At 36.6% G+C, this 15843-nt stretch overlaps 1 protein-coding gene across 3 annotated transcripts in view; it reads right to left on the minus strand.

Annotated features, from left to right (window-relative positions):
* Nucleotides 1–15843, minus strand: part of col4a6.L (collagen, type IV, alpha 6 L homeolog) — a 136428-nt gene that overhangs the window by 73024 nt on the left and 47561 nt on the right. The window lies entirely within an intron of this gene.

Genomic DNA, 15843 nt, shown 5'->3' on the forward strand with positions numbered 1-15843 from the left:
TCTGGGTGGGTGATATAAAAAGCAGTGACATTGCAGCAGTTAAAAATACACAGGCATGAGCCTAGCCTAAATGTCTGTCTGTTACCCCCCCCCCCCCCCATCATTCATAAATAAAGCAGACATATTTAGAGCATCAAGAGGAAGAAGCAAGGCAAAGCTCCAGATTCATTTTCAAGTTGCGTAGTCAGCCAATTAGATCTGTTCCTGCATTTCCTGCTGTAATAATGCATAGCAGGAGATATACATATCTTTCACCAGCTCTACTAAAGTCAATATTATCTGCATTACTTTGTTAAATAAACTTGATACTTATTTGAAATAATGTTAGCATCACCCAGCCATTTATCTATTATATCGCTGTCAGTGAGACTCATTCTCTTGACCTGGGTCAATATGCTCCACTTGCAGTACCCCATAGAATTTAATCAGCTTTGATCAGCCTACTGCAAGTACAAAAAGGAAAGCCAATCACTCATTGGTTGCATGAGTTACTGAACTGGTTGAAATTTCCCCCAAGTTAGTAAATAAGAAAACTGTGAAAAAAACAAACATCAACTTGCGTCCTTTACAAGGACAGTATACGGATTAATTAGCTTTTTCCAAAAATTTTAATTTGCTTCTGTCACTGTAAAACAATAGTACTATGCAGGACTGTAATAAAGATGATTTGGATGATGTGATTTTGATGCAGTGGTTTGTCGGGCTGTGTGTTTAACAGTTCATCTTCTTGTAATAATGAGTTTGCCAGGCTCAATGAATAAACAGTTCATCCTCTGTATGTGTGTATTTAGCTGGGCTATAGGAAGCCATAGCCTTTTATGATACTCTATGCTAGTCATCTGGTCAGCAATGTGGTGCAAAACAGAGAAGACAGAAAAAGTGCAAAAAACAGAATGTTGAAGGGAAAAAAAATTCTAAAGGGAATGTGACCAATAAAGAGCCGAATATGGCCAAAACATAGAGAATGGATACAAATGGGCATGGGAAGATGACAGCAATTTCTGTGTTTTCTTTTGGCTATAAATCCCTCTTAAAACAGAAAAAAAAAGAAGTGCCTTTGTAGCTGTTTACGGATGCCTACAATTTGACATGTTTACTTTCCCTTAATTTGAGCCAGGCAGTACTGAACAGAACAAATGGGCGAAGCAGATTCCTTGGGGAGGGGAAGCTTATCCTCTCACAGAGGGAGGGGAGGCAAATTATCTAGTACTTTCTACCTGTTTTTTCACTTAAAGAACATTATGATGAAATAAATGACATTCTGAGGGTGTGCTCCCAATCCACCCCCCAATGTCAGAAGTACCAGGGTTTGTTCAGAGGAATAGGAATGGCTTCCGAGAGGCACTTTTCCAAGCCATGGTTGTCCTAAAAATACTGCCATTTGTCTTACATTTCTCAGCAACAGAATTGTTTCGCTCATGGATGAAAAGTAAGCTTTTTGGTAATAAGACTCAATTTCTAAGCCTTGGGCCTGGATATAGAGCATTACAATAACTACACACATGTATCAACTATTAGTAACTATTATTTTAAAGTTATCAAGGTGTGAGTACCACTGGAAGATGCAAAACCATCTAGAAAATCCTCATGAACTCTTGTTGAGTTGTGAAAGAGAACAATGTAAAACTATAATATCCTTAATTAAGATTACTAATAAGGTGGATTTTGGAAACAACAGAAATGTATTATGCAAGCTATGTACTAAGAAAAGACATAGACCTTTTGCCAATTCTGAGCAAATTTGCACCTGGGCAGTAACCCAGAGAAACCAACCAATGCTTATTAAAAATCCTCTTGACATTCTTTTCAGTTTATGTTTATTCACCTTTAGCAAACTGGTAAAAGGGAATTATGTATGACTGTCAGTCTAGGTGACCTTCTAGAAATATGCATGATCTATCTCTACTACGTGTCTGGGCTTGAATGCTGTGTATTTTGAAACCTGCACACAAGAGTAAATCAAATATGAGAATAGAAAATATTTTCTATGGAATGTCAAAAAGTGAAATTTTTCTTTAGTGTTTGTCTTTCCAAAGTAATGGGATTCCTGTGAAGTAAATGAATGTCTATTCCCACCTTCTACAAAAGAAAAAAAAAATCTTAAAAATTACTGCTCAATCCATCTGGAGGTAGAGTTAAGATTAATCTTATGAAATAACCTATGTACTGAAACAGGGCAACCTTACCCAAAAGCACAAATTACTAAAACTTAAACTAGATAATTAGTCTAGATTCCTAAGTCTTGGGTGGAAGTCATCCCCATTGACACACATACACACACATACCCTACCTAGATTAATAAGGAACTGTTCTTTAAACTGCTCTTATTGGTAAGCAATGTACTGGCCACGACACACAAGATTTATTTTTGCACATGCAGTGGATTACACCTATGCTCTACAAAGATTTGGGACTAAATTCCAAAAAGTCAATTAAAAGGAAATTTCAGCACTAATGAACTTGGGAGGATTTGGGAAGGTTATTTATTATGAGCAGCAAATTGGTGTACAGATGAAATGCTGCCCTGTAGTGCTGGAGTCCTGGGTTTGATTCAGAATACGGCACCATCTGCATTGAATGTGTATTTCCTCCCTGAGGGTGCATTTGTTTCCTCCCTTACCCCAAAACACAGGCAGGATAAAACTGTCCTTAGCAAGTATATGTTCATGGTAAGCTTCACTGAGCAGGAACATGTTGGGTGCTATATAAATAACAGTTAATAATAATAATAATAATAATAATAATAATAATATATTTATTGCGGGTTTTTAGAAGATGTGCAAATTAAGTCCATAGATTAATTTATATTTCAGTTCAGATGCGATCGCCCCTGATGTGATTTTCAATGATCAATATACTGTAATGGCGAAGCTCAGTCCATAAATTCTAAATCAAATCATGTGCCTAGAGGCCTAGCACAAGTTGCCAAAGTTTAATTTACTGCCAATTTAATTAATAAGGTTTAGAATTATTAAAGGATTCTTACAAATCTTACAAAAAGTCCCAAGCTTATTCACCACTGTGGCTGTACCCTACAGCCTTAAGTATTTACTTAAACCGTTGGGTGCCAGTCGGTTCAAAGACCTTGTTAGCAACTAATGGAATTTTATTCCTGCTCAGAAATTCTCTGTTGTTCGCATAACTCAGTTACTGTTGTACACACTGATCCTAAGACTGTCCTACTTCTTGGCAATTTCAAGCTGCTTAGTAACTGCTCTAGGCTGAATAACAACTATTATTTCTTTTCCTGCAGCACCATGTGAGAAATTTGGATATTGGGCAAAGGCTGTCCCCGTCTGACTGTACTTAAGAGCTGAATACTTACTATACTCTTGCTTTTTAAGATTCTAATTGCTATTGCCAACACATGGCATAACATTCAGCAACATGCATAATATTCATATGGAAAAGACATACTCTGAGTGAATTGAGGATAAATAGAATTTAATTTTTAAATAAGTATTGACTGGATGGATGAATGGATGGATAGATATATAGGTGATAGATATATAGATAGATAGATGATAGCTAGCTAGCTAGATACAGTAGATAGATAGATAGATAGATAGATAGATAGATAGATAGATAGATAGATAGATAGATAGATAGATAGATAGATAGATAGATAGACGTGTCTACTAATAATATAATGATCATAAATCTGGTATTGATATAGATATAATTAGGACTTTTTCAAGGAAGAAAAATTAAAGCAAAACATTTCATTAGTTGTCATGTGTTACTGCACCAGTGCAAATTTGGTCACTGTTAGCCCACTCCAAAGGGGTCATTTATGACCACAACTGCAGTTGCAGTCATACAAAAATGCAAAACTCTGATTGCAAGTGCACCTACCGATGCTGGGGATCCAAGGTTCCCAGAGTGGGCTCTGTCAATAGGCACTGTGGAATTGTGCCCAAAGATACTGAGCATTGTTCAAACCTTTTCAGCAAAATTGTCTCCAAAATGTGTCATATCAGACGCAACTGCATTAAAAGCAACTCCCCTCATGGCCGCAATTACACTGTAAAACTGCCCTAAATTGCACTTTGCACACTGTGTTTTCCATGTAAAATAACACTTTATATTTGTATTGCTTTGGTGTTGGGCAGCAGCAAAATATGTGACACACCAATCATACAGATTATACGCACATATTTACCAATACAGGAGGTAAATTGTTTTCTGCCTGAAAAAAGAAGGGGGTATGAGACACAAGGCGCACATTAAGGGTCGAAGTGAATTTTCGAATTCAAAAACGTTGAATTTCGAAGTAGTTTTTGGGTACTTCGACCATCGAATAAGCCAAATTCGACTTGGATTCGAATTGAAAATACATTGAATATTTGACCATTCGGAAAGTACTGTCTCTTTAAAAAACTTCAACTTCGACACTTCGCTACCTTAAACCTGCCGAATTGCTATGTTAGCCTATGGGGACCTCCTAAAACCTATAGCCAAAATTTGGCTAAGTTTTAAAAAGTCGAAGTATTTTTTTCGACCGAAACGCCCAAAAAAAAATCAAAAAGAAAAGTTTGTCTTTCGAATTTGGCCAATTCGATGGTCGAATTTCGAAGTTTTTTAACTTCGAAATTCGACCCTTGATAAATGTGCCCCAAGGTGTAGGGAAATACAATTAGGGGCCTATTTATTATGCTGTGTATAAAAATGGTGACAAAATTTGCCTTGTAAAAAATTATTTTTGGTGGCTTCATATAAATCCGTAGTAAGTGTAAACAGTTGCTTGAAAATGCTACGGGAAAATATGGCGTTCCATCGCTGCTTTTAAAGTGTTGTTTGCTGGTACTTCGTTGTCGCTTCAATTTTCAACATTGACTAAGGTTTGATTACAGAATTTCACAAGCTTTTTACAACTTTTTTTGGCGATATTCATTTTACACAGTATAATAAATAGACCCCTTATTGTTTCATATAACCAATAAATTCTGGCACACTTAAGGGGTGGTTCACTTTAGTATGTTGTAGAATGGCCAATTCTAAGCATCTTTTCAACTGTTTTTCATTATTTATTTTCTATAGCTTTTTAACAATGTATACATTTATCTACTACAAACTTTTGTATAGAGTATCTACTGTATATTGCCTCTTCCAAAACATGAACCATTTGTGATCTGAGCTGGCAATGAAATGGTTATATTGTTTTTAGATCTACGTTGTAGGTTAAATATCTGAGGACCTCCTTTAACAAGATAAGGCTTGCAACGATCCCCTTAAGAGATTAAAACAAACTTGAGAAATGAAATTCATGTGCAGATACAGGTCATGGCTTGACACAGGCTTAAAATGCCGGTATAAACTGTGATCAGTGCACTTCATCAAACAGAAAGGTTTTGTTTACATATCTTTACAGCCTATTATCTATTAATACTACAAACTTTCACCTTCAATCAAGTGTCAAGAAAATCCCTGTGTAAGGCTCCTTTTTAGGGGTGGGGGAGTCCATTCAAAGAAAATATGCACAATGTACTCTTGTGATATGAACGAGGATTTAAAACATTAGGAAAATCTGTAGCTAGGGATTGTTGCTGCACCCATACTTCACTGTCTATTTAACTATTTAAAGTCCAACCTTTAATATCCCCCCTAAGAACAGTTGTGGGCTGGCAGTGAGTTTCAGTTTGATCATAAAAAAAGTAGACAACTAAAATTCCTACTTGGCTTCAGTAAGAAAAAAGTAATCTTATCTTCATCCTAATTAAAACAGGAAGAGTCTACCTCCATTATTAAAGTGAGTGAAGTCATGTTATCTGTCTGTTTTAGCCTTAGGAGTAGTCAAGCACAATAATGTTTCAAAGCACATGACTAAAGGGGATTTTCACTGATACAAATCCTTATAAAGAAATCCTTAATAAGAAATTGTAGCTTTGTGATATAACATATGTTGAACGTACGATTAATAAAAGCATGGGTGTGCCCGCACAGATGAGTGGAAAGAGTGGCTTGTGGCAAGTTTATGACGTCACTAAGCAGAACGCAGGCTGCACTGTGTGAAGTATCTGCAACATAATTCCGAGGTCTAATCATTGCGTGAGTTGCAGTATTTATGCTAAAATGTATTTGGTCAATAGGCATGTACATAAATGATAAATCATAAGCAGAAGTAATAACTCATTCATGCCACTGAAAATATATGAACAAAAGGAGATAATGTATTTACATGTATGCATGAACATAATTTCTAACTGCAGTGTCGTAATTACCAGGGGAGCAGGGTGTGCGATTGGGCCAGGGCCCGCACTCCCATCCTAAAGTCCAGATAAGAGTGCAATTTGGTAAATGCTTATTTGAAAATACATGTAGACTCTTTTACAGGTATGGGACTTGTTTTCCAGAATGCTTGGATAATGGATAATGGATCTTTCTGTAATTTGGCTCTTTATACCTTCAGTCTACTAGAAAATCATGTAAACATTAAATAAACCCAATGGGCTAGTTCTGCTTCCAATAAGAATGAATTATATCTTAGTTTGATCAAGTACAAGGTACTTTATTATAATGGAGTTTATGGGAGATGTTCATTCCGTAATTCAGAACTTTTAGGATAACGGGTTTCCGGATAACATCCCATATATATATATATATATATATATATATATATATATATATATATATAATTTATACTTTGGATCCAGAGGCACAGAGAGTACATTCTCTACTCATTTGCACATGTTAGAAATGTTGCCTTTGTCTATGACTTTTGAAAAACTGTATAACAAAAAGAAATAGAAAATGGTTAACCCCACAATTTGAACAGGTAGCAACTAGCTGTATTTCCTCCAACCAAAAGATTTCAGCCCATTTTCCCTGACCTCTTGTCTGTTTTTGAAGTATTTTCTTGTCAAAATAATGGCAAGTATGAAAAATGAAAGAATGCAGAAAATAACCCAAAATCCAATGACCCCTCCAGAGAACCTTTAAAGAACAAATGTAATGTTCCAGCTGTTGATGTAAGCAGTTCTGGCATTGTCGGGCCTCATAACTCTTCGCCCAAACCGCAGAAGAGCCAGGTGTTTTTGCACAAACAATGAGGCGTGTTCCTATCTCAAAGTAAACTCTAATTAAAGCAAAATGGACTGTTGTACAAACGATTATTAGTTTGTGTGTCTGCAACTTAAGCAACTGAAAGTTGTGTAATATATTGGTGAAAGGTCTTTCTAGTAAAATAGGAAAATGTAATCATTTATCTGCTCATTCTCTGCTTCATGGGACCAAAGCATGGAAAAAAAAGTACAAAATGTTTATCAAAGCTTGGCAAATGTTGCCTAGCAGTAATGATAATTACAGAGCCTTTCTGATTTAACTACAGTGAAACCTGAATTTTACATCCACTGATATATAATGCATAATGAACTTCACTGATTTGACATTTTCCCGGATTTTACATAATGTTTTAGTCCCTTGAAAAATGTAAATTGGGGGTTCTACTGTATTTATATTCCATGCTGGAACAAAAATAATTGCCCAGATGCTTTCTCCTCACATTTAGTATGTATCGGGGAGTCAGGATTCAGATGGGTGTTCTGTTCTCCCCAGAGAACAGAAAGATGTTCAATTGCTCAAAGCAGAAAAACAAATTCTAAAAAAAGTGATAACTGTGTCAAAAAAATAAACTTTTGATAAATAGGGAAAATATCCAACTAGTGGGAATTTTTCATGATCCCCTAGTTACATTCCTCATACATGAGCTGGGTTGTACAGGGCTGGCATCATGGGGGTACAGGGGGAGTGCAATCAGTGGATCAGTGACAGGGGGTCCTGAGAGATTCGAAGGATCAATTTTCATTCCAAGAGAGGGTGGGGTTTGTGGACTAGTGAGAGGGGTTTGGTGGATTGTGGCCATAATGGGGGTGTAACCAGATGTTGAATTTAGTAGCCCATTTTTGTATGCCCCAACCAACTAAGGGGCAAATTTACTAAAGGGAGAAGTGACTAACTCTGACAAAAATTTGTCAGCGTGACGTCATTTCGGGACTTCACTGATTTACTAACGGGCGCTGGCGTAACATCGCTGCGAAGGAGATAGACTCTAGCGCTACTTCGCACTCAATAGAGTAGATAGGAGTTCCTCAAAAAAATGGGAAAAAGACGCTGGCGACGTTTCCATTTTACAGGGTGATAGGCTGCAAAAGATCATACATTTTTTTCGAGGGTACCTGGCTTCCCCCCTACATTTCCTTACATATGGCACATAAACTATACACTGGGCACATGAGTAGGGCAATATAACAACTCTATTTTATTTTATTAAGGTTCCCTGGACTTGTGTAGTGTAATGTATTTGCTGCAACATATACGTCCATTGAAATTTAACTTCCCGCCGTATGCAAATTAGCCAACGTTATCTCAACTGCGCTTTGCTTGCTGAATTAATGCTAGTGAAACTTCGGCGCCCTGGACGCAACTTTGCATTTTAGTGAATTAGCATTGTCCTGGCAAATTTTCATCTCGCAAAGTGTGGCGATGTGAGTGGTCGTCGCTGGCAGAATTTCTGGAGGTAATGAATTTGCCCCTAAGTGTAGCAGTGCTCAAACAAATCTAGCTCTTTTAAGCCTGCAGAATGTGGGTGCAGATTTCTTAAAGACCAAATTGGGGAATGCAGAAGAATTCCAGATGCATTTTAGGATTTTACAAATTAATTTCCTATGGATGTCAGTACACAGTGCTGAGTACTAACTGAGTACTAACACCTATGCAAATCACTAATCCCTCATGCAAATTCCATGCGAAGATTAACAATTGGGATAATCATTCCCCGCACCAATTATTTTTCTCTCACATACAAATACACTCTCCAAAAACGATCATTTTAAATGAGTGATATAGGCCATGACTAACGGAAAGATAAATATATAGGTTGATATACAAGACAGATAGGCAGGTAGATGGAGGACAGAAGAAAGATATGATGTCAGACGATGTTTAATATGACACTTAGGGGCTGATTCACTAAGGGTCGAATATCGAGGGTTAACTAACCCTCGATATTCGACTAGGAATTAAAATCCTTCGACTTCGAATATCGAAGTCGAAGGATTTAGCGCCAATACTGCGATCGTACGATCGAAGGATTATTCCTTCGATCGAACGATTAAATCCTTCGAATCGAACGATTCGAAGGATTTTAATCCAACGATCGAAGGAATATCCTTCGATCAAAAAAACTTAGGAAAGCCTATGGGGACCTTCCCCATAGGCTAACATTGACTTCGGTAGCTTTTAGCTGCCGAACTAGGGGGTCGAAGTTTTTTTTAAAGAGACAGTACTTCGACTATCGAATGGTCGAATAGTCGAACGATTTTTAGTTCGAATCATTCGATAGACGTAGTCGAAGGTCGAAGTAGCCCATTCGATGGTCGAAGTAGCCCAAAAAATACTTCGAAATTCTAAGTTATTTTACTTCAAATCCTTCACTCGAATTTAGTGAATCGGCCCCTAACTATATGTTTTCTCATGTGAAATATGAACCTTTCTCTCTAAAGCCATTTTGACTTGACTTTACCATCTATTCTGCTTTTTTATGAGAGAAATGCTTCAATCTGCTTATCCGGAAGCTTCTATCTGCTTATCACTTTCCAGATCATGTCTAAAATGTTTCCTTGCCGCATCCACTTAGCTTTTTTCTCTGTTTAAATACTATTGTAACTACTGCAATGAACTTCAATGTAGAAGACCACCCAGCAGTTTGAAGGATTGCTTATGTTAACCTTTGAAATGTGCATCTTAGGGAAAATTAAAACATGTACTATTTTAGATATTAGGCCCAACTGCATGCATCTGTGAGAATTCGCCAGTGTGGGTCATCTGCTTATGTCATTTTAAATGCCTGGATACATGAATTATAGCAGTAATGAACCCAGGGTGTTTATAAAAATACAGTGAAGCTTCTCAAGGTTTTCCAGATAAGGGATCATATGTTTACTATAAAAAATATTTAGGGTTTTTTTACTAAACCTCAATTTTTTCTGGTCAAGGTTTTTTTGGGCAAAAACTCGAATTTTTAGAGGGAAAAAATCTAATTTTCTGCGATTTATTATACCCCGAAGCTGCTAAAAATCAGAATCTTTAAATTTGCCATCTCAAAACTGCTAAAGTCATGTAGAAGTCAATGTCAGATATCCCTTTTACAATTTGAAGATATTGTGATCTGCTCTGGGTTTTGTCTGATAACCTAAAAAAAAGCCAGTGATCTGGGCGTCAAATCCAAGAAAAACGAAGTTTGTGCTCTATTTTATCAAGTCTTTTCCCAACCCAACTTTTTTGAGTTATTTTATTGGTAAATAAGATAAAATTGTGGATGGGAATTTGGTCGAGTTTGGTTTAATAAAAAAGATGAGATGAATTTGAGTTTTAGTAAATAACCCCCTTAAACATTAAATAAACCCCATAGGATAGTTTTGCCACCCAAACAGACTAAAGCACTAGGTACTGTTTTATTATTACAAAGACAAAATAATTAAAGAAAAATTAATTGTTTGATTAAAATAGAGTCTATAGGAGATGGCCTTCCCGTAACTTGGGGCTTTCTGGATAATAGATCCATTGCCTGTATTGGCCAGAAATCAGGGGCGTAACTACAGAGGAAGCAAACCCTGTGGCTGCAGTGGTGCTCATGAGGCATAGGGGCCCCACAAAGTCCTAATTTATATTAAATTTCAATAAATATTGGTAAAACAGGTCAACCTCTAGACATTTTGGGGGCCTGAAAAATAATTTACACCCAGTAATATCTAGTTACACCACTGCCAGAAATGAACTTGTATGTGATAGTCAGCACATATTTAATTCTCTTTTAAACTGATCTTGATTATATATATTTGCATGTGTTTTAATTATTTGCCTTTTGTATTCTTCTTTATCTTTCCTGGTATTGATTTGTTTACTAGGGTTTGTTACCTTAATTAATAGACAGGGGGCTAAATGCCAGACTGGACCTGCAAAGGAGAAGGCCAGAATACTAAATATAAAAAAATATGGAATCAGGCCAGAAATTTTAACAGTTTTTAAGTTGACAGGATTAGGATCAAACAGGCATATTGAAGAGGCATAAAATAAAAGCAGATTTCACAAAAACTCAAAAGATACAACTACATTTGTTAGACTACAAAAGGAAAGTTCCTGGGAAACCATTACCATTTCATGTACATTGAGATTTCCTTAACTAAGGTAGGTTATGTTAGCTCCTGTATTATAAATGCAAATATAAAGTTTTGTAGAGTCGAGGAATTATTTGCACAAAGTTACAAAGTGTCCCCCTCATACTATAATGTCTAATATAAATAAAATCAAAAATATATTTGATGTAAATACAACAAAAAAAGTTTTAGCTTTATTTTCTAAATACATTAAAGTGTACTGATGACTAAAATTAATTTTATGCTACTGCTCTACTGATTACATTTTAATATTTAAAACATAACATTAAGAAGTTAAATGTTAAGGAAGGACTATGAAAACACTACTATATTACTTGGCTAAAAAAGAAACACAAGAATTACTTTTTATTAATAAATCCTGGCTCAAGTGACTGGAGGGAGCATGGTTCAGTGCATTTGAAATAAGCACATGGCTGACACGGTGCTTTGTAGCTTTCAAAGTATATGTTTTGTGTGCTTAGTGAAAGGATATATTATCCATGCATCCCTCCAGTTCATTCTTTTTCATGCCTTTGCCTGGAGTCAATGCTACTTTATTTCCCCAAAACATATAATAACCTCTGAAAGGCAGGACCATATACTTTAGTGCACTCCGCTGTCACGTGTTGCCATCTGTTAGAAAGTAACCAACAATTTCCCTCTTGCAATAACAGTGGGAACGCGGATAATTGGTAGTTAGTCTTCTCCTTCATCAAATAAGGACTTTGGTAACATAGAAACAAATTCCTTTCATTTTTTTTTTCTCTAAAGAAATGGTAAATGGCAGTGCATTTTCTGGTATCAGATAAAGAGGTTTTCAAATACATGTTTTCCAACAGATTCAGGGATTGATTTGGCTGCTTGGGAATCTGAGTCAGTTTTGCAGAGAGTAAAGCTGGCCATAGGCGCAAAGATCCGATCGTACGAATCCTCGATTTGTACCATTTTTGGACCGTGTGTGGAGGGTCCCGACATTTTTCGTCCCACGGAGATCGGTCGTTTGGTCGATTGGACAGGTTAAAAGATTTCTGTCGGCTGCCGATAATTTCTCTGCATGTATTGTAGATCGGACAATTTTCAGTGGGAGACTGTCACCTGCTTTGTCGGATATAACTTTCGTATGATTGCTGTAGGGGCAGAACATCGTCTGATCTGTTATTTTACTTCTTTATTTGATCTAAATGGTTAGTGCCAGGTCGGGAGATGGGGAAGTCCATCGTTGGAGGATTCGAATGATTGGATCTTTGCATCTATGGCCAGCTTAACATGAGTAAAAGGGAAAAATGTCTATCTATCATTTAACTACCATCAGATTTATCATCTTTAAAAGACAATAAATAATATACAGGTAGTTCAGACTTCAGATGAGCAATAGCAGCTCTAGTGTATTGTAGTTTTCTATTAAGGTTTGAAGAGAAAGCCTTGGCTAAAGAAAGAAATGGAACTTTCCACTATGACCAAATTCTTATATGTAGCACGGCCAGAGAAGTTGGCTTTATTAGATAACCCTAAAATGCAATAGACAACAGCATATTCTTCATGCCATGATTAGCCCTAAACTACTTGTTGAAGTTTGCAATACGCACCCGACTATGATAATCAGCGCTAAGCCCTTCATATGGAATTGTCACACAAAAAAGCCAAGACAGCTGGCAGGAATTTTTATCTGTATGTATATATGTATAAGGTTATTTAGATTAGAAAAATCCTCACCACCTTTTTATACAAAAAACTGAAACTGTCCCACAAAAGCCAGGACAGCTGTCAGGAAATATATATATATATATATATATATATATATATACACACACACACACACATACATACAAATTATAACCGTTATACATTCAGAGGTCATCTTAGTGTTTAGATTAGTAAAAGCCTCATCGCCTTTTCATAACGAAATTGAAACTATCCCACAGGATTTAACTGGATATATGTGCAAATATGCATATAAATTAGAACAGACAATTTTCTGGCCATTGCACCTATCATCATGGTGTTTAAGTTAGAAAAGGCACTAGGACCTTTTCAAAAAGAAACTTGAACTGTCCTTCAAAAGTCAGGGCAGCTGGTAGAAATGACATATATTTGTGGTATATGTAAATATATGCATATGTGTATATGTTAATATTTATATATTATATATACACACACACATTATATAAGCTATACAAGGTTTAGGTCAGCTTTGTGCTTAGAAAAAGAACCCCAGCTTTAAAATTCAGCTGGTGGAAAATATATATGTATCTATCTAGCTATGCACATATTATAGTTATATATGACTCAAGTCATGTAATAAAGCACAATCTAGGTGGGAAGGACTTCAGAATGGGGATAATGATGAGCAACTGCTATGGCAGGTAAGCCCCTCTGGAGATTGAGATTAATCAAAAAAATGCAACTGGACCCAATCCTACTATTTGACTCCAATGTTTTGCTACCCAAAGCTTTCTATAACCAAGCCCATGCATCTAGAACACTTTGCCATACAAACCATTAAGCGTTGCCAGTTAGCAGATGAACAAGATACTCAGCAGCTTAGTAACAAGTTTGCTTTCTCTAGGGAAGTCTCTTTTAAGAGGTGGCAATTATGAGGTATGTTAGGTATAAATAGGTAGGCACAACTATAGGTGGAATGTAACCAGTCATTGGAGAGATAAAAAGCAGGATTCTAGTAGATGTAGATGTGAAATTCAAGTGAAAGAGAGTTCAGCATATGCAAGGGGGGGGGGTGACATGCTATTTTATCTGCTCAAACAAGTGGACATTAATTTTATGCCGGATGAAGAGGAAAAATGTGTTCTCATATGTGCTATGCAAACAAGCGGAATATCTGAGGCAATTCAACAATAGCAATGCCCATAGTTTTTAGTGCAATGTAAACACATCGGACGCCAGATCAAACAAGCATGCCACCGGCTGACATTATGATAAGGCAGCAATGTGAATCCTCCCACTGCCCACATTATGGACAGCAGCTGTGTGAGCTTAGTTTTAATACAAATCATCTTTGCCATTGTGGGCCAATCAAAAGCAATGTGCTGCACAGAATCAGCTAGGTATATAAACATTAAAAAAAGCAGTATGCAATAATAAGGGGTATGTATCATCAAAGACTACAAAAAGTAAACAAAACAACTTATGCTGTAACATGGATGTGTTTTGCCTTACTACAAAGACAAAAATAATTAGCCATTGGTTACTGCATTCTGGTACCAATACATAAGCCCAACTGGATTTTGGCCCGTTTTGGAACAGTTTTGGCCCACAAATCCAATACACAAAGTTTATCTTCATGTGTACTTCAAAAATTATTTGAATTTCTTCGTACTCTACATCTGATGTGGAAAATGCTGCATATCAAAGAAATCATGCCTAAAATGCTAATATATTATTATTATTATTATTATTATTACAATATATTTGTTTGTAACTATAAATACTGAAACAGTAAACATTTCTCCTTTATGAGCCTGGCAACAAAAATGTAATTAATCACACTGTAGCCAGTGTAGTTGCATAAAGGAAAACTAAAGCTTAACTAAAGAAGTAGGCTAGAAATGTTGTATATTGTGTTTTGGGCTTCTGTATTAGCCCAAGGCAACCACAGAGTTTAGCAGGGAAGGTCTGTGCCTCCAAAGATGCCCCAGTAGCTCCCCATCTTCTTTTCTGCTGATTCACTGCACATGCTCTGTGCTACTGTCACTTACTGAGCTTAGGGACCCACTCACAATATACAGTACACATAGAATATAAATGTCACAATATAAGGCTGATTAGTAATTAATACAGCTAAATACTACATGGCAGCACAGAAACGAGTGCAATTAGCATCAGAATTTAATAATCAGCTTTGTAGCTAATCTCATTTTCTGCTTGATAATTTGCGATTATCCCTAAACTTAGTGTCACAGACACTTTCCAAGATGGTGACCCCCTGTGACAAGTTTGAAGTTCTATATCATTGCTGCTATTGAGAAACTGAAACTTTAGGCTGATGCAATAAGTTCAGTATATTAAATATGACATTTTAGCTATATTTATTTTTAGGGTTTAGTTCTCCTTTAAGAGGCCACTAGGACTAGTGGTGGTGTTTGAATATACAATGAGCATGTAACCAAGGACAGCAGAAAGAAACTGTGAATATATATATGCTTTGCCTATATGCAGCATCGAACAGGAGGGTCCAATACCCACCAGGGCTTCTGTCACAGGGGCCCCACTTAAACCTAGGCCCCCTGTCCCAGGTGCAACCCTCTTCCAGGAACCCTGCCCTTGTCACCAGTTTCGATTTAAGCAGTTTAAACAGACCATTCCTCTTTGTTCTGGAACCCAATTTTTTGGCACACATACAGTAATATCAGCAAAAAATCTAATGCACAATGAAGTTGCATTTATTTGTCTTATTTATGTGCTCTTTCTAACAAGCAAATCACATTTGAATTAACTTTTGGTATGACCTAGGGACATTGCTAAATATATGACACTTTTGGTATTCATAGCAATCTGGCTGCTACAGTCACCAAAAATACTAGGCAGTGTTGTGAATGACAGACCCAAAATGAAGAGGTTGGCTGTCTTTTGTTATAGTTATAATACATTTCAGGTTGGAGAAACACAGAACAGAGGTGCAAATAATGAAAATAATCCAAATGTAGAGTTACTAAGACTGGTTCCGTGTAAGATA

This window comes from Xenopus laevis, chromosome 8L (assembly GCF_017654675.1).
Source record: "Xenopus laevis strain J_2021 chromosome 8L, Xenopus_laevis_v10.1, whole genome shotgun sequence".
In the NCBI taxonomy this organism is placed as follows: Eukaryota; Metazoa; Chordata; class Amphibia; order Anura; family Pipidae; genus Xenopus; species Xenopus laevis.